At 39.9% G+C, this 22,924-nt stretch overlaps 1 pseudogene; it reads right to left on the bottom strand.

Annotated features, from left to right (window-relative positions):
* Positions 1-4,486: 4,486 nt before the first annotated feature.
* Positions 4,487-22,924, bottom strand: part of LOC126947220 (uncharacterized) — a 35,701-nt pseudogene continuing 17,263 nt past the window's right edge.

The raw sequence follows: 22,924 nt of genomic DNA, 5'->3' as shown, positions 1-22,924 counted from the left end.
TCCTCAGGAAAATTGGATCCACGTAGGTGTGGGACTAGGCTCTCAGCCGGGTGAGACCCGAGGGCCTTTCGGGGAGTGAGCCTCCTGGGGAGAGGCCCGCAGAGCCTAGGGGCACCGGGGATGGACTAAGCTGCACAGGCCGGGGTCTGTGGGTGCACCCAGGAGGGCACCATGTTCAGGCTGGAGGCTCTGCTGGAGAGGACGGCCGGGGTACAGAGCAAGGAGGCGGCCTTGCAAGAGGAGGTGGTGCTGATGGTGGGAGACATAATGGCTGAGGTGAAGGTAGTGGTTGAGGAGGAGACCGACATGGAGTGCCAAAAGGAGGACCAGCAGGCAGAGCCAGGCCTTGGACCTATCACACCTGGGCCATCAATGGACTCGCTGGAGGACTTTCACTTGGAGCTGGACTCCGTGAATGCCCCAGGCCACAGGGCATCTCCGACCTCTGGGCCAGAGCCATAGCCTTGCAGCTGCTCATTCGGGATGGCTGGCATTAGGGGATGGCCATCAGACTTGGGGGGTAGGGCATTGGGGCTGGGTGGGGGAAGGTGCCAGGAGGGATGCGAATGGAGTCAGCCAGAAGGCAGGGGATGGGGAACAGGGTGGGAGTCGAGGCCAGCCTCCTGCAGATAGGAGGGCAGCTTTCTTGTGGGAGACCTGGGAGCAGGTGGTAGGGACTGGGAGCCAAGCACAGCAGCCACAAGGGAGAATGGCAGCTCCAACTACCCTTCACTCACAGCACAAAGTTGAAGGGCACGTTTTCTTGGGAAAGTCCCGGAGGAAGGAAGGGGAGTCTGTATGCTATTGTCAGCCATTGAACCATTCGCGCTCTCAGTGCCTATTTCCAACAAGCTCACCTAGAAACAGAAGGTGCTCAAAACTCGGGTTCATGGTGCATGGGGCTGCTGACCTCCACAAGACAGGAACCAGCTCCCCAGATAGGCTTTCTTCCCCCTGCCAGTGCTGCACCCAAAGCGGTGTAGAACCTGAGCATATGTAACCTTGTTTGCAACCATGCCAGCCCCATGGGGAGCGCCAGGCACAACTCTGCAGCCCTGTCTACCTACAGGGGTTCCCTCAAGTGGACAGGCCCACCCCTCAGGGAGACCAGGATAAGAGGACACCACACACCCTGACATCTGCAGAGTGTGTCTGGCACTCAGCACGCAAGGGCCTCCTGCAGCTCATGAATCCTGAGACCTGAGGAATAATCCGCCTCACACCACTCCACCCCCTCCCCCTCACACCACTCCACCCCCTCCCCCTCAGCCACAACCACCTGCCCACTTCTGCCTCCTGCCCCTGGTCAGCGCAGGATATCTTGGACTGGCTTCACCCATCCAAAGACTACCACAGGTGTGACGTTGCCTCCTCCCTAGACAGAGATAGAGGATTAACAGGGGAGGGTGACAAGCCAAATGTCTAGGAGATAACCCTGCTCCACATTCTCTGCACTCTTGCAAAGTTACAGGGTGTTACAAGGCATGCCCACCCAATCATTTGGAGGCTCTTTGACCCGAAGTAGATTGTTTGGCACACCCAGATGTCGTCCTGAGTCAGATACCATGATGAAGTCTTGCTTTTTTACATGATAGATTTGCAGGTCAGGCTGGGGAACTGGGGTCTGTGGGAGGGGTCCAGTGTCTGAGTCAGTTTGAGGTCCCTCTGGGGCCCAGTGTTTGTCTCAGTGGGAGAGCTGGGAATGGGAAACTCATGCTTCACTCCAGCTATCAGGCCACCTCAGCCCAGCTAGATGAAATGGTTGCATTGAGTCCATTCTCTTTCTCTTTCTTGGTCAGGTGGTGGAGGAGCTCAGCCATCCTGGTTCCTGGCAGTAGGCTGAAGATTTCCTTTTGTCACAACCTTTGCCTATGCTAATGATAGTGAAGTGATCATTAAGGAGTATTGCCTTGGCATCCTCGGTAAGTAGTGCCTCCTAGCATGGTAGAGGAGCTGGTGTGTGGGAGGGTAGGCCTGGCTTGAACCTTCCTGGCTCCTTTCCCTCCAGGGTACAGGGTTTATGTATCATTTCACTGCAGTCCAGTGGTCCAGTGGGATCATGAAGGTCAAGTCTCCAGCTGCAGGCAAGACATTGCCTGCCTGAGCTTGTTCAGCTGGCTGAACACGACTGCCCTCATGATTGCTGAGGTGGGGGCCGTGATGGGGCATCATGGGAAAGGACCTCGCTGGTCATTCCTTGGCCTCTGGGGAATTGGCTTTACACCATGACCTGACCTGTCATGGACCCATCCTGCAGTCACCCAGATCATCAGTCAGGGCCTATGGCTCAATCCCTTGTAGTTCTACCCCAGGGAGGGAGGGACAGCATTAGAGAGGGAACAGAGAGGAGGCCAGGCGAGCCCCTCTGTCCTAGGGCTGGGAACTGAGAGGCCTTTAAATCCTGGATCTGTGCCCCACATGGAGAACTGAAGGATCATGGAGGAGACTGCAGTGAGCAATCCCAGGCCATTCATGGATTGGGGGTGAAAGGCCCATCAGGGAACTAACTGTAACACCCACATTTCAAGATTGGATAACCATAAGCCACCTATGATGCATATGTGGCTAAGGTCAGTGGGTGAGAAGCAAGGCTTAAGGAAGACCTGTCTCATCATCACTTGCCAGCTCCCTCCCCTGCCCTGAGGCTTGCTACCACCTGGGGCTCAGTTTGAGATCAACCAGGGCCCCCTCCCTCTCCATGCAGATGTCCACTGAGGCCTATCTAGGTGTCTGTCCTTTCAGCATGGTTCTCCCAGGCCTGTCATGTTCTGTTTTGATGACCACAGGCCCCCCCGACATGCGTTCTCCTCTCTGCCATCCTGATTCCCACTGCCCTGCCTTCCCAGATAATGCAGGACACTGCACAGGGAATCTGGAGGACCACACTGGGCTCCAGTGTGAGGAAATGTTCTACTTTCTTCATGTATACATATTTTAGAGTTTCCTCCAGGGGAGGAAATGTGAAGAGATTGCAAAATGGCTGGAGACCTTCAGTGTGTGACCATGGAGGGAACCTGGCTGGGAACTAAGGCCCACCTGAGTGATGGCGTGGACACCCAGTGTCAGTTATCTTGATAAAGAGCTGCTTTGTTACATCACCTACTATTAATATAAAACTTAATTTCTTAGAATATTGAAAAAATGAATTTAAGTACAAAGAATGACAATTTGTTCATAATTGTGTGGAAAAACTGCAGACATATCCATTTTCCATTGGAATTCTTACGTGAGACTTGAAGTGTTTACCAAGTTTTAAAATACATTTTTATTGTTCTACTCCTGGCAATTTTTATGATCATTTTTTCAAAACAGGGACATGGATTCTAGAAAGTTGTTGATGGAGATTCAGCTTCCTTTAGAGTACTTACCTGTAAATTTTGATTTTTTTTTCTCTTGTGGTTCTTTTCCATTTACTGTTTGTACTATATATGCGAGGTGTTAAGTTTGTGTTTTATTTGCACCTTCTGGAACTTTTGTTTTAAAGAATTTTTTTTTTTCCTGTTCAATATGTACGTTTGCCTATGAGCTCTTTTTCTAGGACAGATTGTTTTTTGTTGTTCTTCATTAGTTTTTGGTGTGTGTGTGTGTGTGTTTGTTTTGAGATGGAGTCTTGCTCTGTCACCCAGGCTGAAGTGAAATGGCATGCTCTCAGTTTACTGCAACCTCTCCCTCCCAGCTTCAAGCAATTCCCCTGACTCAGCCTTCCAAGGAGCTGGGATTACAGGTGCACGCCACCGTGTCCAGCTAATTTTTGTATTTTTAGTTGAGACTGGGTTTCACCATATTTGCCAGACTGGTCTCGTACTCCTGACTTCAAGTGATTTCACCACATTGGCCTCCCAAAATGCGGGGCTTACCGGTGTGAGGTATCATTTTATTGTTTATGTATTTTAATCCTTGTTGTCTTTTCTTTATGTACATGTATTTTACAGTTATTGAAATAATATATTTTCTTTGTTTACTCACTACTTCAGTATGATTTTAAAAATAATGTTTTCATTCACGAAATACAGTATTGTGAATAGGTTAAACCTTGTGTAGTATTGTCATTCTGTCTTTCATAAATTCTTCAAGAACGCTGACATTGTATTTCCCCCACCTGAGGAGAACATGCAGATAGTTATAAAAAATTATTTGAATGAGTAGGTATGAAAATATAATTTTACAGACAATAAAGTTTAAAAATACAATTTCACTTTTGTATTTTGCATCATTTTGAACATTTTATTTGCTGACACATGAAATTCTGTACTCATGCTTATGTTAAATATACACTTTTGAATCATTTTCAAGAATGAAAACAGTCCAAGGCCAAGCGTTAGTTCAGGAAGTAAGTAGAAAGCCGTTGTTATACAGAAAAACTATATTTATTGAAGGTATATTTAGAGAAATTTTAGAAGGCTTAAGTCAATATTTTTGTTTTGGTTCCTCTGGTGTTTTATCATACTGTGGCCAGACTATAGCATCACTAGTTATAGTCACTAGGCTACCAAAGTCTCAGTGCTGCAGTAATTATTATTGAAATTGTTATTGCAGTAATGATTATTGCAAGTGGCAGTGTGGTTGGCTGTTTAAGGAGACTACAGGACTTAGGAGTTTCCACCCAAAGCATAAGGCCCTGGTTTAGTGGGTGGCCTTTTTTTGCTGAAGTAGATAAGATCCAGAAGGGCAGACTCACTGTACTAGCCAGGGTTTTGAGACTGGGGAAACCTTTTGTCTCCAACTGCCATTGCCAGATATTGGTCTGCACATAACTGCACTCCCTGGACTCACTGACTCCTGTAAATTCAAACACAGAATTTGGATTTAAATCCCTATCCCCACTTCTTAAACTTAGATCTAATAAGTGGATAATAAAATATGTATTCAGAAGAAAAGGAGACATCAGATAAGTACATAAGCAAATCATCCTGATCAAATACCTTCAAAAATGTTAGTACAAAGAATCACTGAAGATTAAAACTTAAAAAAAAATGTTTTAATTGGGGAAGTAGAAAAAGGTTGGACTCATTTTCCACTCTGAGGTATAAAGATACAATTATTAGAATATGGGAATTAAATAAAATGTCCAATTTGTTTGAAAAGCAGCATACTAGCTATTTAGTATCACTAGAGATTAATTATACCACATAAGAAAAGTCAGAGATTAACAACAAAATTTTTTCAGAGATTTTGTTCTGCAATTAAAGACTTTCAAAATGGTTTCCTACTGATCAATGATTCACTTATATTTATCATTTAGGCATACTCTGTACACCCTTTTATATAGAGACAAAGTTATAGTTTTTGTCATGTAGAAAGAAAAAAACATTGACTGTGTACCACATTTGCATTAGAGTCTTTGGCCTCAGTAATGAAGCAAACAATGGAACTGCCTATGCCAGGGACAAGGTGGGCACAGCTGGAAGCTTCCATCACTTGCATCTTTAACATTTTGGAATTCTTATCAATCTCTCCTAGAAAGACAAATTAATTATAACTATCCTAAAGAACACTGTTACATTTAAACACTAAGTATTGAGAGAAGACCATGATCTGTCTTATCACTGTCTCATCATTACTTTAAACTTCTAGGTATAACTTATACAAAGAAATTCAGTTTATTTTATCTCCATTAACATTTTACATCACACATTTATATATTTCATTCTGTTTCTAGTGATTTTGTTTTTCTGTTGAGATCAAGTTTCGCTCTGTCACTCAGTCTGGAATGCAGTGGCCTGATCTCAGCTAGCTGCAACCTCCACCTCTTGGGTTTAAGCAATTCTCCTGCCTCAGCCTTCTGAGTAGCTGGAATTACAGGCACACACCACCACTCCTGGCTAATTTTGTATTTTTAGTAGGGATAGGATTCCCCATGTTGGTCAGCCTGGTCTCAAACTTCTGACTTTACGTCATTCACTGGCCTCAACCTCCCAAAGTACTGAGATTATAGGCATGAGCCATCACACCAACCCCCACCCTTTATTTGAGACAAGTTCTTGCTTGGTCACCCAGGCTGGAGTGCATTGGAACACTCTTCACACTCTGTAGCCTCAACCTCCTGGGCTCAAGCTATTTTCCTGTCTCAGCCTCCCACATAGCTGGGACTATATATGTGCAACACTACACCAGACTATCTGTTGTTGTTGTTTAATGATGAAGTATTGCTATATTGCCCAAGCATGTATCAAATTTCTGGGTGCAAAGGGTTCTCCTAGTTCAAGCCCCCAAAGTGCTAGAATTACAGGAGTGAGCCACTGCATATAGCCTCGTCACTCTTTAATCACTTTTTAAATGCCACTCTTCAAAATTAATAAATAAATTTTTACTTATGAAATTCCAAATTCCAAGTCAAGTTCAGCTTCATTTTCATAAAGAGGTAAAAACAAAACAAAACAAAACCCTTCTTTTTTCTTTATTTTGAAATTAAGAAAGAGTTGGAAAGCAAATCATCTCTACTTTGGTTTGCAAAATTGACTGTACAGAGAAAGAGCCTCATATAATTTTTTTCAGATCTAAAATCATGTGAAGTTATGAGAATCATCATCACATAAAACAAAACCAAATCTCCTAGTGAGTCTCTTACATGGATTAAATATCTTACAATTAGTAATGTATACAATTGTGATTATAGTTATTCCTTGAACCATAATATTAAAAATATGAACCTCATATTTTTGGAACTGCTACCCTAATGAGAAAAGTAACCACTGACCTGGTGTAATAATTTGTGGCCCAGTGGGTCAGCAGTCTGAACTATTCAGGTTCTTTAGATAGCCCAAGGGTGCTAAGAGCCAAATGGCAGTCTGGACATCTTGGAGGAGTAGCAATGCTGGGTCATTCCTTGCTGCCCTACTCACTAAGCAGAACCTCTAATGCTGTAGAATGGTAAACACTTTCACAACTCTCAGTGGTGCCCCAGGGTGCCTCAGGCCCAGAATCACAGCAGTGTCTTCGGGATTCCTGTGTGTAGAGGCAAAGACTTATCATAGTACATTCATTAGAAAACCTGAATCTTAAACTACATCAGGCTTTCCAGCATATTGCTTTAGTCATGATACACAAGATCCCTAGTTCATCTTCAGAGAAGTCAGAAATTTAGGAATAAAAGAGTCCGCAGACAAAGGGATTGTAGAGGAATTAATTAACAGAGGTACTCATAAACCAAACACAGGGAGACAATTTCTTTTTAGTCTAAAAAAAATATTATCTGTATAAGTGAGAAGTGAATTTGGACAGAGACACCTTCAGCAATGTTATTATAGGATAATGAATTATAGGGTATGGGAAGAGGCAGGCACAAACTTACATGTTCCTGATGCAGTGGGCAGCTGTGAGAACCCAAGAGCTGCTAACTATGGAACTACTGCAGACATGACTACCACAGCTGATGATCACAGCCTGTCAAGGCATGGCATATCGCAGAGAAATCTGATCTGCTGAAGCTGAGGAGAAAAATAAGCTAATTGTGCTCATTTGAATAGAATTGCCAATGGTAGACCATTTTTTTAAAGTTTTAAATCCCTCTATTTCTGGTGAGTCAGCATTGTTAAATATAACTATCAAAGACAAACCACTATCTCATTTGTGCTTATTCATTTTTCTTGAAAAGAAGTGTTCCTCTTATTATCTTTCCAAATTCATAGTTTCTTTATGTCCTAGCTTAAGCTTATTTAATCAAAATATTGGTAGCCATTCCAGCTTTCTCCCCATTGCAACATTTTTATAGTTATGATTTTAGCTACTTAGAAGCCATTGAAATAGATAGGGAACAATAAATGCAATGATTTGAAGATATTAGATAATGAAAAATTTGGAGATAAGGCACCTGTCACTAAATTAGAGGGGGCTTATCTTTCTAAACTTATCATCTTAGTGAGGTAGCAAACCAATAATTTAAAAATAAAATTCAAGTTTGAGGTTCAAGAAAGAGCTCATATTTTAAAAATAATTTTAGAGTTCTTCAGAAAACTGAGTTGAAGCAATACTCGTTAGTATACATACAGAGAGATAAAAATGGTGAAGAGAACCTGTCTCTAGAAGGTGTAAGGAAGTGTAGATGAAATTAGAAGTGTAACTAAGATCTTAAGTGTAGTTGACTTTGGACAATGTGAGGAAATAATTATGGCCTCCTTTATGTTTTAAATATATTATTTACTGTAGCTATGTCAATAGGTGGTAGCTATAAAATAGCTGCAGTTAAGTGCACATTTAATATGTAAGACCAAAAGAGATCCTTCAGTTTCCAAGGAAATAAGTGGAAGTAAAGTAATGTGAAGTAGCCATTGCTAATATTGTGATAGATTTTCTGATAGGGAAGGGGAAAATTGATAATCTCAATGTAATACAGTCTAGTACACCAGCACCTAAAACACATTGCTTACAAACTACTGTGTTGTTTTCAAACATCATAATATCTTTAAGTTAAAATATACTTAATTTAAAATAACTCTGTTACAAATGTAAGGCACTGTGTGGTAGTAAAAAAAAATGTCTTTATGTTCAGAGAGTGTATCTTAATGTTAGCCCTATTCATCTTTTGCCGTGAGAACTTGATCAATCCATTCTACTTATCTAGTATCAGAATATGCACTTAAGGTAACTATAATAATCATGCTATATGATCTACATTATAGAGTAATCTATAGTGACACGATGGAAATTTAATCATATATCAAGTATGAAATGCTTTTGTAAGCCAAAAGGAAAATAATTCTTATGATTTGGTAAATAAAAAACTCATGATTTTTGCAGAAAGAGCTTTCTCTCCTCTCTCCTACCTTCTGTTCTTTTCTATTTCCATTCTCTTCTTCCTTTACTTCTACCAAGTTTTTGAGCCTTACTCTGAGGCTGTGGCAGAGAGATGAAGTGTGGCTGAATAGATTTGGGAGTGTAGGTAAAAACCGAGGCATTTGTAGACGAAGAGACTGAAAGAGACATGAAAGCAAGGTAGTCATGGGTCGTTGCTGGTGCCAGGGTGCATGGCTAAGCTGTGTCACTCCCTGGAGCCTGAAAACGAAAGCATGCACTTGACTGACATAGGGCTTTGTGGAACTCTCCTCAAAGTGACTCAATATTCCCTCCTGCACCCAAGTGTCCTTTTGCTGTAGATGGCACACCAAAGGTGCTCCCAGGTCACCCTGCAAGAAACAAGAGATATGATATCAATCCATATTTTGAAGGATGGCCAGAAGTAACGTCAGATGTTGATGATATTCCTCTTTCTCCCTGGCATTCATGCCCCCTGAATTTGCACCTTACAGCCATCTTCCTGCATAGCTTTCTTGACCTCCACAAATAAAGGAATTCATTCAGCTTGGGGCAAAATTGGGCACAAGTGCTGACTTGTAGGATGCTGAGGTGCTTTTTTGTAGAATTCCAGGACTTTCTGATGGAAAACAGAGAAGAGGTGTTTGTGTTTGTTTTCAAATTTAGCCTAGATCAGAGACAGAAGTATGGTGAAGAGAAAGACAATTTTATTATTATTATTATTCAAGAGAGGATAATATTCTCTTTCCAAACATGCTTCTCTTGCATTCCATTGTCTTCTTCATTATCACTCTTCATAAGGGACTAACTAAGTAGCCAATAGTCACATAGTAGTATAAATTAGCCAGATGCAGTGGTGTGTGCCTGTGGTCCCATTTACTCAGGAGGCAGCTCTGGGAGAATCCTTTATTCTTGAGAATTTGAGGCTACTGTGAATCAGTACTGGAGTACCACTGCACTCCAGCCTGGGCAACAGAGCAAGACACTGTCTCTATCTGTGTTTCTCTCTGACACACAGAAACACACATGCGTACACACAAATACACACACACAAAGAGAAAGATACTCATGAACAATTTCAATGTTGTAATTGTTTTATAATGGTATTTTAATCTTGAAATGAATTACTCAGACTTTCATAAAATTGGCACATATAGCTGTGGTAAGGAACCACTGTTCATTTAGTATGGAGCCAGCACAGAAATGGGAGAAAGACAGTTGCACAGAGACTATCCAAGGGAGTTTACCAACTTCTGCCTCCCAGCGGTTGGGACAGAGGGGGACATGGCCAGGGTGTAATCCACAATCTGCTGAAGGAATATACCTGTGCAATAGAGTGAGATTACTGTTACTGCTCTCCCATTTCTGAAATCTAATTTTAGGTTTTTAGGAATATGCTTGGAAATTCAGTATCTTCAATTCTAAGAAAATACTTGGAAAAATGCACTATTCATCCTATAATTTTAGATACACTAGAGAGGTTATCTACATACTTTCCCTTCAAATAATAAGGTATACAATACATGTAATGTATCTTATTATTTATATCCAAGATATTATACTATTATCCAACAGTGTGTGTATATATGTATATACCTCAAGTAGAAATAATACAGCATTTCTGTGAAATAAGCCTATCTTTAAAATACTGTTCTCTGAATAGAATTGTATTCATAAAACATAGCTCATAAATCCTGTTTGGCAAAAATAAGACATTCTCTCAATATTTAGACATCTCTGCTGATTCATACAACAATCTAAATTTTGGTTTTGCAAAGGTCTGAGAATGTAACCTCTGATCTTATAAACTCTGGTTTTAAGGTTCAACAAGAGTCTTCATACCAAGTATGTTAACTCAAACATATGACTAGATTAAAAGTGTCTGCGGTTTCATGGGAAATGACACCTGTCTTGAAGAGCCAGAAAACCTGGAAACTTTCTTTCCAGATTACAGCTAGTTGACGCTCAACCAGGGAAACATTGAGATCTGAATGCCTAAGAAGTTGTCATTCAGGCTTGGGTCCAGATTGAGATCCAGGCATCCGGAGAGGTTGTTTTGTTAAAAGTGTGGCTGTGGCAGCATGCAAGGATGAAAAAGAATGAGAAAGAATGGACTCTTCAGTAAATGTTGAGGAAGATATTTTCTGAAGAGGATTAGCAGAAGAGCGTATGGATAGGAGAATAGGAGAGGAGACTAGAGGAGAAACAACTGAGCAAGCTGGGAAAATGCAGAATAAAGGAAATGAACAAGAACAAAAGACTGAATAAGAAGAACACAGTGTACATGGAGATGGAAGAGAATAAGAAAGAACAAAGAAAAAGGAGGAAGAAAGAGAGACAAGAGAGGTATAGGGGATATCAGGGTTCTCTTTAACCTTGATAATTTTTAATTTCCCACCATAATGCTGGTAAACAACTCTTCCAGGAAACCAATTGCTTGTAAGCTGGCTTGGTTGGAGAGAATTGATTTTATCTTGGCTTTCTGTGACAGTTATCTCACTTAACAAAGCTATAAAATACTGATCCGGGAAAGGAACAGTTTTTACTGGCAAAAATGGTACATGTTTAAACAAGAAGCCAAAATGATTCTTTTTTTTTTTTTTGAGACGGAGTCTCGCTCTGTCGCCCAGGCTGGAGTGCAGTGGCCGGATCTCAGCTCACTGCAAGCTCCGCCTCCCGGGTTTACGCCATTCTCCTGCCTCAGCCTCCCGAGTAGCTGGGACTACAGGCGCCCGCCACCTCGCCCCGCTAGTTTTTTGTATTTTTAGTAGAGACGGGGTTTCACCGTGTTAGCCAGGATGGTCTCGATCTCCTGACCTTGTGATCCGCCCGTCTCGGCCTCCCAAAGTGCTGGGATTACAGGCTTGAGCCACCGCGCCCGGCCCAAAATGATTCGTTAATAGTGTTTCTCCATTTGGCTCAATTTCAGGAGGAGAAAATGATGCAATTATGTCTGCCTTATAATGGGTTCTGGGTTTTAGTATTTCTGTTTCAGGCTGGATCCAGGTTCTTACTTTGCAGCTTTAAAAATAGCAAAGGATTCAATAATATCAACTTCAGACTGCATCCAGTGTCTGTTTGCTTGGGTTACAGGTAGTATCCAAGATAGGAGTGTTCTTCCTGTAAGTGAGGTCTATGGTTTGACTACTGGAGGTAGAATCTTGGGCCAGAAACTTAGAAGGAAGGTTTCAGACTGGATAAAAGGGTGAATTATATTAACTTCAGGCTGGATTGAGGTACTGACTATTGGAGATTTTGAATAAGCCCATGAGCTGCCTTTATTCATTTGAATGTAAAATTAATATCTGACGATATCAGTTTCCTGTTTGATCCAGTGTCTCACTGCTTGGGTTAAGGGTGGGTCCAGGTTGGATATGTAGCAGCTCTTTGCTGAGTCCAGGGCAAAAATATACCAACTTCAGTCTGGAGCCAGGGATAGAGCGACTGACTTTCAGGATGAATCCTGGGTCTAACTATATAACATTGAGTCTGTAAGCAAGATATGACTGTATCAATTTCAGTTACATTTCAGGGTTTTATTTCAGGGTAGTTCCGGGGACGAATTTCAGAGTAAGTCCATGGTCTGATTGTAGCAGGTCCATGCTGAATACAAGAGTAATTTATGCTAACTTGATTCTGGGTCCAGGAATGTATCATTTGAGATTCAAGTTGGGTCCAGGACCAAACTGCATCATTTTGGGTACGAATGTGTCAACCTGGCCTCAGGCCAGGTCCTAATTACTGGAGATTCAGGCTTAGTCCATTGTTTTACTTTATCAGTTTCAGAATGGGTCCAGTGTCTGACTGTATTGGTTTCAGCATAGATCCAAGGTTGGATAACATCACTTTGAGATTGGGTCCAGGGTCTGACTTCATTCTTTTCAGATTGGTTCCATGGCTGGATTTTTTGGCATTCCGGCTGCATCCAGGTAGTAACTGTTTGACGATAAGGTAGAGTAGTATTTCTTCTTATGTAGTTTGGGTCTGAAACCAAGCACTCAGAGTATTAATGTCATGCATGGTCAGACATTTTGCTGCCTGCATTTCAGCCTGATACAATAGTGTATCAGATAAGGACAGGGCCCGGGTTCTGACTGCTTGAAATTCAGTATGAGTCAAAGGACTGATTGTAATAGTTTTAGCTTGAGTCTAGCGGTGGATTTTGCCTGCTTCAGTCCAGATCCATAGTTTTACTGTATCAGCTTCAGAAATGGTCTGAGATATCATTGCACCTTCATCAGATTGGTTACATGGGAAGAAGGCATCAGTTTTGGATTTGATCCATGATGTAAATGTTGTAGTTCTATGTTTGGCCCAGGATTCTATTTTACCAGGTCCAAAGAGAGTAAATGTGCTCAGTGTTTGAAATTCTGGCTGAGTCCAAGGTTTTACTTTTTCTGTTCCAGTTTTAAACGAAGTTCTGCCAACTAGAGTTTCAGGTTGGGACCATAGTTTTGCTGCTCGAGGCATAGGAACTATCCAGGATATAAGTGTTCCAAATTCAGGCAAGGTCCATTCATTGATATTTTCAATTTCATAATGTGTCCATAAATTAGATGCTTGATTTTCATGTCAGATCAAAGGTTTTCAGGTTGAGGCAGTAATGAAACTCTATAAATATTTCAGCTTCAGGCAGTTAGCTTCAGTTTTAAGTATTGTCCAAAATGAGCCCATTTCGCTCTGTGTATAAGAATTTACATCTTGAAAATCATCATGAGTCCACTTTGTGTCTGTGGAAGCTGCATTCTCCGTCCATGTGTTTACCACCAGAGACTCAGACCGGGATCACGGGTGATTGATTCAGACAGAGGTAGTGTCCAGGTTTTTCCTTTTGTAGGGATAATCTTGGTCCATGGTAACACTGAGAAAACTATAGCCTATGCCCCTGAATTTTCTGCTGAAGATTCATCATAGGTCCATAATATATCATATACAGTCTGTGTCCAGGTAATTCCTATGGGAGACTGGGCCTGCAGTCACAGTATAATTTTTTCAGATACGGGCTGTGTGGAGGTAATAACTACAGAAGATTCAGCCTGGGTCCACAGTGCAACTATATCAGATACAGGAGTTGTCCAGATATTTGTTACTAGAAATAAAACTTTGGTCCATGGTGTGACTATGGAAGCTATTAAATCTATCCATGGACTGACTGCTAGAGATACAGGCTGTCCACAATGATAATGTATTAGATATAGGCAATATCCAGGGATTTACTGCTGAAGATTCAGATTGGATCAATCCTATGTATATGTCAGACAGGCTGTATCTAAGTAATTAATGCTGCAGATTCAGATTGGGACCATAATGTGGTTGTATTAGATGAAGGCTGTGCCCAGTCTACTGTTGGAGATATAGCCTGTGCCCAAATTGTAGCTGTATAAAAAATAGACCGTGTCCAGGGATTTATTGGTGGAAATACAGCCCGGGTCCAGGGTATAACTTTGGAAGCTACAGCCTCTGTCCAGGTATTTACTAGTAGATACTCAGTTTGAGTCCATGCTTTCAGTGTACCATGAAAACTTTGTGAAAAGAAGATTAATGTTAGAGTTACAGGCTGTGTATACAGTGTGAGTGAATCAGCAACAGGCTTTACCCAGGGATTTACTGCCAAAGATTCAATCTGGGTCCATGGGATGACTATATCAATCTTGGCTTATAACAGAGGACTTGGGGCTGGAGATTCAGACTCTGTACAGATATTTACAATTGGGTACTTAGACTGCATCATGGAATTTACAGCTGGAAATTCAGCCTTTTTCCAAGTGTTTACTGATGGATGTTTCATTTGGATCCATAGTTTGACTCCATCAGGTAGTAACCAGAAGTGGTTGCTGGAGATTTTGTCATATTATGACTGTATCAGCTACAGCCTCTCTCCTGGGAATTATTAGGAGAGATACAGTCATGCACTTCAGTGTGACTATATCAGTTACAGCCCCTGTTAAGGGATTTATTGCTGGCAACAGATCCTGCGTCTATGATGTGACTATTTTACTTTTAGACTATCTCCATGGATGTACTGCTACACAAACATTCTTAGCCAATGGTGTCACTCTATCAAGTAGAGTATATAGGCAGAGACTGTTGATTTAAAATGAGCCTGGGTCCACAATAAGACAATTTCTATTTAAAGTTTTGTGGAGGGATTTACACCTACAGATTCATGTTGGTTCAGTGGTATAACTGTAGCAAGTATAGGCTATGTCCACCATTTACTTTTGGAGATTCAGCCTCGGTCCACCATGTGAACTTACTGGTTTTATATTGTTTCCAGAGATTTATGGCAGGTGATTTGACTTGGTTCCATAGTTTGACTGTATAAGCTATTGCCTGTGTCAAATGCTTTACTGCTGAAGACTCAGCCTGGGTCCATGGTACGAGTGTATCAGATACAGATTGGATCCAAGGCTTTACTATTAAAAATTCCAACTGAGTCCATGGTGCGTGTATATCAGCTACAGGTTCTGTTCAGTAAACTACTGCTGGAGATTCAGCATGAGGCCATGGTGTATCTGTGTCATACACAGGCTGTGTCCAAAGATTTCCTGCTGGAGATTCAGACTGTGCCCATAGGCAGTATCCATGGATATCCTGCAGTTTTTTCAGCCCCTTTCCATAGTGTGATGGTATCAGCTGTGGACATTGTCCAAGTATTTACTGATGGACGTTCAACCTGGGTCCAAGGTATGATTATGGAAGGTATAGACTGTGTCCATGGAATTACTGCTGGAGATACAGCCTGGGCCCATGGTGTGACTATGGAATTAACAGCCTCTGTGCATGGAATTACTGTTGGAGACTCTGCTTGTGTCCACAGAATAATGTTATCAGATTCAGGGAGTGTACAGAGATTTACTAATGAAGATTCATCTTGGGCCCAGGTTTGATTGTATAAGACACATACTGTGTCCATGGATTTATTGCTAGAACTCATCCTGAATCCATTGTATAGTACTATCAACTACAGACTTTGTCCAAGGATGTATTGCTAGAAATTCAGGCTTGGTCCACAGCTTGTCTGCATCAGCTATTTTCTGTGTCTATGAATCTTGTGCTGGAGAATCATTCAGGATCTCCTGTGTGATTGCATAAGTTTCATACTGTGTCCAGGCATTTCCTTCTATAAATTCAGCCTGATTCCTTGGTAGGACCGTATCAGCTGTAGCCTCTCTCCAATGATTCATTGCTGGAGTTTCACCTGGAATCCATGGTTGAGTCCAAGATACTGGTGGATGTTCAGTGTGGGTCGATGGTAGGAATATATCATGTGCTCAGTGACTTACTCCTAGAGTTGCAGCCAGAATCCCTGTTGTGAGTATATCAGTTTCAGACTGTGTACAAGGATGTAATAATAGTGATTCAGCCTGGATACACATTGTGACCATATCCGATGTAGGAGAATATATCCATGAATTCATCACTAGTGATTCAGCATAGGTCCCTAGTATAATTATATCAGTTTCCAACTGTTTCCAGGAAGGTATTGCTGGGGACTCTACCTGTGTTCACAGTGTTACTGTTTCAGTATCAAACTATATCCAGTAATTTACTGCTGGCAAATAAGCCATGGTCCATGATGAGACTGCATTAAATTCAGCTGGGAGCCAGGTATTTTCTTTTAGATATTCAGGCTGAAATTTTGTTCAAGGATTTCTTCACCTGGATTCCAACGTGTGACTTTATCAGATACAGAATGTGTCCAGAGATTCACTGCTGGAAATTTGGCAATAGTCCACAGCATGACTGGATCAGTTTCAGACTGTCTCCAGGATGTTAATCCTTGAAATTCAGACTTTGTCGAGGTGGTGACTATATCTGCTAACATCTTGGTCCAATAGTTTACTGTTGGAGTTTCAGTCTGGCTCCACAGTGGGACTGTGTGAGTCTCAGATTGTGTCCAGGAATTTAATTACTGAGACTCTCCCTGCATCCATGCTGTTAATATAGTAGTTTCATTTTGTACCCAGGGGTTTATTACACCATTGTCTTTCTGAATCCAGGGTCTCAGAGTGTCATCTTCAGCTTGGGTCCATGATCTAACTTTATCGCTTTCAACCTCACTCCAGTGTCTAAATGCATAAGCTTCATGACGTATGCAGTCTCTCGACTTATCTGGCACAGGTTGGTTCCAAAACCTCACGATTTCAGTTTCAGACTGTATTCAGTGGTGATCTGTCAGAGTTACTCGTTCTCTCCACTGTGTGAGTGTCTCTGCTTGAGACTTGAAACAAAAGTTTGATAATACCAGCTTCAGTGTGATTCCAGGGTCTGCATCTATCACCTTCAGATTGGGGCTCAGGTACCACTGTTCCCATTCCAGTTTCAGCCCAGTACTTAACTAGATCTGTTTCTGGTTGGGGCCAGTGTTTTTCTTTCCATTCTTCAGTCTGGGTTCTGGGCCTCAATATTTTAAATTTAATATTTAAATTGAATCCAGGGTCTCATTCTTTCAGTTTCAGTTTGTAACCATGGTTTTATTGCATCAGCTTTCAGGCGACTCAAGAGTTTTCCTGATGGCATTTCTGGCTGGGTCTAGGTTTAGACTATGGCTGTTTCAAGCTGATTCCAAGGTCTGATCATGTCAATGTTAGAGTGAATTAAGGGCTTAATTATGTTCATAATAGGATGTATTAAGATCCATGTCTGCATCAGCGGTTTGAGTGTAATAGCCTCATGTTTATTCAATGTACTAAATCGTCCATTTGATTTGAGGGCCTGATCATACTGGTTTTATGTTGTGTCCAAGACCTAATATTGTCACCTTTTGACTTAGCACATGAATGTGGAGTATGCAGTATAGAAGAAATCCAGAACTAAGTTGACTCGGGTTCAGTGAGAGTCCAGTATTTATCTGTCCTTTCTATAGTTTCTTGGGATCCAAATACATTCAGAACTGGCTGACACCATGATTCAAAGATATGTGTTACAATAGGATAGTGAGATCATTCTTCACGAAGGTGAATGAGCCCATAGTTCAATTTTATTAATTATGAAAGGTATGGGTGAAATCTAGTTGTAAGCTACTGGTTTAACACCAGAGTTAACTCTAGGAGCTACAGAATACATTTGGTTTCTAATATACACTTCACTGAATCTGCATCACTGTCCCTGTTTTATAAGACACAAATTGTTTCCAAGTTTCAACTTCCGGAGTAATTTCTAGTCAATGTCTAGCTACAAGTTGTCTATGAGATGGAACATTAGTAGACTGAACTTGAGATTGACCAGTATCTGTCTTAGAAGGAACTTGAGATCCACCTATGCCATTTGAAAAGAGAAACCAGGATCCACCAGCATTAACTAATGGTAGAGTATGAAGCCTAATTATACTAGCTAATGTATTAATCCAGGATCTTACTGAATCAGTCACAGTTTGATATTTATAACTCATTGCATTTTTCTGTGGATGATTCCGGGGTATAGGTATAATAGCTGTTTGGGAGTTCTGGGGTCCAGAAAAAAAAAAAGAAACATAGAGAAGTGTCAATTTCTGGGGTACCCCAGGGTTCAGATGTATCAGGATGATCCCATGGTTTGGCAACAGGAGAAATCCTGGATTGTACCATTGGGAATTTGCTAGCTGAAGAGAGGTGAGCACTTTGAAAGTGTAATAGCCTATTGGCATAAAAAAGGTCTCTATTATTTGAACTAAAAAACATCGAATGAGGATTCCAGTGCTTTTTGTTCACTGGGGAAGTGCTTAATCTTCTTCTCCATGTTAGTACTGAAAATCCATGGAAGACCAAAGTGGCAGAAACTGTGTTAGAGCTAAGTGTGTTTTGTGGACTATCTTCTACTCCAGGGGGAAAACTGCAGAGTAGAGAAAAAATAGGACCCAGTGGTTTCCGGGATGCCTTGATATAAGTAAGCCATCTCATCCGAGATACGTATGAAGCTGTCCTGATGACAAGAATAGGGTCATAACAGGCCTCTGAGGTATTGCTGAGCAGGCCTACAAATCCCCAGTGACTGCCAAAGAGGCAAAGAACAGGACTACCTTGCTATACCTGAATGGGTGGAAACAAAGATAATCATATATATTAGAAATACATGTAGATATAAAGCATACATCTATTAAAATATAATATAATATAATACATAAGTTACATATATATGCAATACATATATATTAATCATAAAATACACAGATACATATATTTTATATGTTATGAATACTTAAATTATAAGATATCAAATTATAAGTATAAATTATACTTTTCTATGACATATAAATTTCATATTACTTAATGGACAGTAATAAATATTACATGGTACATGCTTCAACATTTCCATATAACACTTAGGCATAAATAATTCTAACTCTGGTTAAAAGGGTAAAATCAAATACTAGAGGGAAATTAGAGGAAAATTCTAAACAATAAAAAATCACCTACATAATCAACATGATTATCTGAATTATTATTTATGCCCTGAGTCAAGAACTTTTAGGCAAAGCACAAATTATACAGTCATATGAAATGACTGTTTGTATCATCTCCTCTGCCATTAGGTTTGTTGAAGCCATTATCATTTGTTTAGTCTCTCTGCTTGATTCTGTTACCCATTTGTAGCTTACATTTTGTTTTCCCCATAGTGAGAATTATGCTCAGAGTAAAAGCACTTATTCTGAAACTGACTACATAACTGGAAGTACAACACTCCTCAGCAAATACAAGATAACAGAAATCATAAAAAACAGTCTCTCAGGCCACAGTACAATCAAATTAGAACTCAGGATTTAAAAACTCACTCAAAACTGAACAACTACATGGAAACTGAACAACTTGCTCCTGAATGACTCCTGGGTAAATAACGAAATTAAGGCAGAAATAAAGATGTTCTTTGAGACCAGCGAGAACAAAGACACAACATACCAGAATCTGTGGGAAACATTTAAAGCGATGTGTAGAGGGAAATTTATAGCACCTAATGTCCACAACAGAAGGTAAGAAGGAGCTAAAATCAACACGCTAACATCAAAACTAAAAGAACTAGAGAACAAGAAAAGCAAAAGCAAACAAATTCAAAAGCTAACAGAAGACAAGAAATAACTAAGATCAGAGCAGAACAGAAGATGATAGAGACACAAAAACCCTTCAAAAAGTCAATAAATCCAGGAGCTGGTTTTTTTGAAAAGATTGACAAAATAGATAAACCACTAGCCAGACTAATAAAGAAGAAAAGAGAGAAGAATCGAATAGACACAACAAAAAATAATAAAGGGGATACCACCACTGATCCCACAGAAATACAAACTAACATCAGAGAAAACTATAAATACCTCTACACAAATAAACTAGAAAATCTAGAAGAAATGGATAAATTCCTGGATGCACACATCCTCCCAAGTCATATCCCTAAATAGAACAATGACAACTTCTGAAATTGACACAGTAATTAATAGCCTACCAACCAAAAAAAAAAAAAAAAAAAAAAAAAAAAAAAAAAAAAGAAGAAGAAGGAAAAGAAAAGAAAAAGAAAAAAAGAAAAATCCAAGCCAAGATCAGTGATGAACATGGATGCAAAAATCCTCAGTGAAATACTGGCTAACCAAATCCAGCAGCACATCAAAAAATGTATCCACCACAATCATGTCGGTTTCATACCTGGGATGCCAGGCTTATTTGACATATGCAAATCAATAAATATAATCCATCACGATAAACAGAACCAATGACAAAACACATGTGATTATCTCAATAGATCCAGAAAAGCCCTTCAACAGAATTCAACACCCCATCATGACAAAAACTCTCAATAAACTACATATTGATGGAATGTATTTCAAAATAATAGAAGTTACTCATGACACACCCACAGCCAATATCATACTGAATAGCAGAACCTGGAAGCTTCTCCTTTGAAAACCTGTACAGGACAAGGATGCCCTCTCTTTCTCCACCCCTATTCACCATAGTATTAGAACTTATGACTAGGGCAATCAGGCAAGAGAAAGAAATAAAGGGTATCAAACAGGAAAAGAGGAGGTCAAATTGCCTCTTTTTGCAGATTACAAGATTGTATATTTACAAAATCCCACTGTCTCAGCTCAAAATCTCCTTACACTGATAAGAAACTTCAGGAAAGTCTCACGATACAAAATTGATGTGCAAAAATCACAAGCATTCCTATACACCAACAGCAAACAGAGAGCTAAATCATGAGTGAACTCACATACACAGTTGCTACAAAGAGAATAAAATACATAGGAATTCAACTTGCAAGGGATGTGAAGGACCTCTTCAAGGAGAACTACAAACCACTTCTCAAGGAAATAAGAGAGGACACAAATAAAGGGAAAAACATTCCATGCTCATTATAGGAACAATCAATATAGTGAAAATGGCCATAGTGCCCAAAGTAATTTATAGGTTCAATGCTATCCCCATCAAGCTACTGTTCAATTTCTTCACAAAATTGTTAAAAACTGTTTTAAATTTCATATGGAACCAAAAAAGACCCTGCATAGCCAAGACAATCCTAAGCAAAAAGAACAAAGCTGGAGGCATCATGCTACCTGATTTCAAACTATAATACAAGGCTACGGTAACCAAAACGGCATGGTACTGGTATCAAAACAGATATATAGAACAATGAAACAGAATAGAGGCCTCAGAAATAACACCGCACCTCTACAACCATCTGATCTTTGACAAACCTGAAAAAAACAAGCAATGGGGAAATGATTCCCTATTTAATAAATAGTATTGGGAAAACTGGCTAGCTATATGCATAAGACTGAAATTGGACCCCTTCCTTACTTATAAAAAAATTAACTCAAGATGAATTAAAGACTTAAACATAAGACCTAAAACCATAAAAACCCTAGAAGAAAACTTAGACAATACCATTTAGGACATAGGCATAAGCAAACACCTCATGTCTAAAACATCAAAAGCAATGGCAACAAAAGCAAAAATTGACAAATGGAATCTAAGCAAACTAAAGAGCTTCTAACAGCAAAATAAATGATCATTAGAGTGAACAGGCAACCTACAGAATGGGAGAACATTTTTGCAATCAATCTATCTGACAAAGGCCCAATATCCACAATCTACAAAGAACTTAAACAAATTTACAAGAAAAAAAAAATAAGCCAACCCATCAAAAAGTGAGAGAAGGATATGAACAGACACTTCTCAAAACAAGACATTCATGCAGCTAATAAACACAGGAAAAAAAGCTCATCATCACTGGTCATTATAGAAATGCAAATTAAAATCACAGTGAGATACCATCTCATGCCAGTTAGAATGGCGATCATTAAAAAATCAGGCAACATCAGATGCTGGAGAGGACATAGAGAAAAAGAATGCTTTTATACTGTTGGTGAGAGTGTAAATTAGTTCAACCATTGTGGAGTACAGTCTGGTGATTCCTTAAGAATCTAAAACTAGAAATACCATTTGACCCAGCAATTTCATTACAGGTTATGTATCTAAAGGATTATAAATCATGCTACTATAAAGACACATGTACACTTATGTTTATTGAGGCATTGTTCACAATATCAAAGACTTGAAACCAACCCAAATGTCCATCAATGATAAACTGGATAAAGACAATGTGACACATATACACCATGGAATTATAAGCAGACATAAAAATGTATGAGTTCATGTCCTTTGCAGGGACATGGGTGAATCTGGAAAGCATCATTCTCAACAAACTAACACATAGTATCAACAAACTAACACATTCTCAACAAACTAACACATTGTATACTTTTGTAACAAAATTGCACGTTCTGCACATGTACCCCAGAGATTAAAGTATATGAAAATGAAGTACATATAGACATATACTATACCTGTATTCAAATATATATAATGCATAAATTTCATCTATATGCAATACATATATAAATTATAAAATATACAAATATATATTGTTTATTTAGGAATACTTACGTTTAAAAATTAGTTATATAGCTTATATAGTTTATACATATATTAAATTATAAGATCTTAACTGAAAAGTATAAATTATACTTTCTATCACATGTAAATTCCATATTACTTGATGGACAGTAATAAATATTACATGGTACATACTTCATGTGTTCCATATAACATTTAGGCATAAATAATTGTGACTCTGGTTAAGAGTGAAATAAAATACTAGAGGGAGTTTAGAGGCAAGTTCTAAAGGATAAAAAATCACCTGCATA

The sequence above is a fragment of the Macaca thibetana genome, chromosome Y, assembly GCF_024542745.1.
Source record: "Macaca thibetana thibetana isolate TM-01 chromosome Y, ASM2454274v1, whole genome shotgun sequence".
NCBI classification, from domain to species: Eukaryota; Metazoa; Chordata; class Mammalia; order Primates; family Cercopithecidae; genus Macaca; species Macaca thibetana.
The sequence above is the reverse complement of the archived record's forward strand: the minus strand, read 5'-3'. Positions and strand labels throughout refer to the sequence as shown.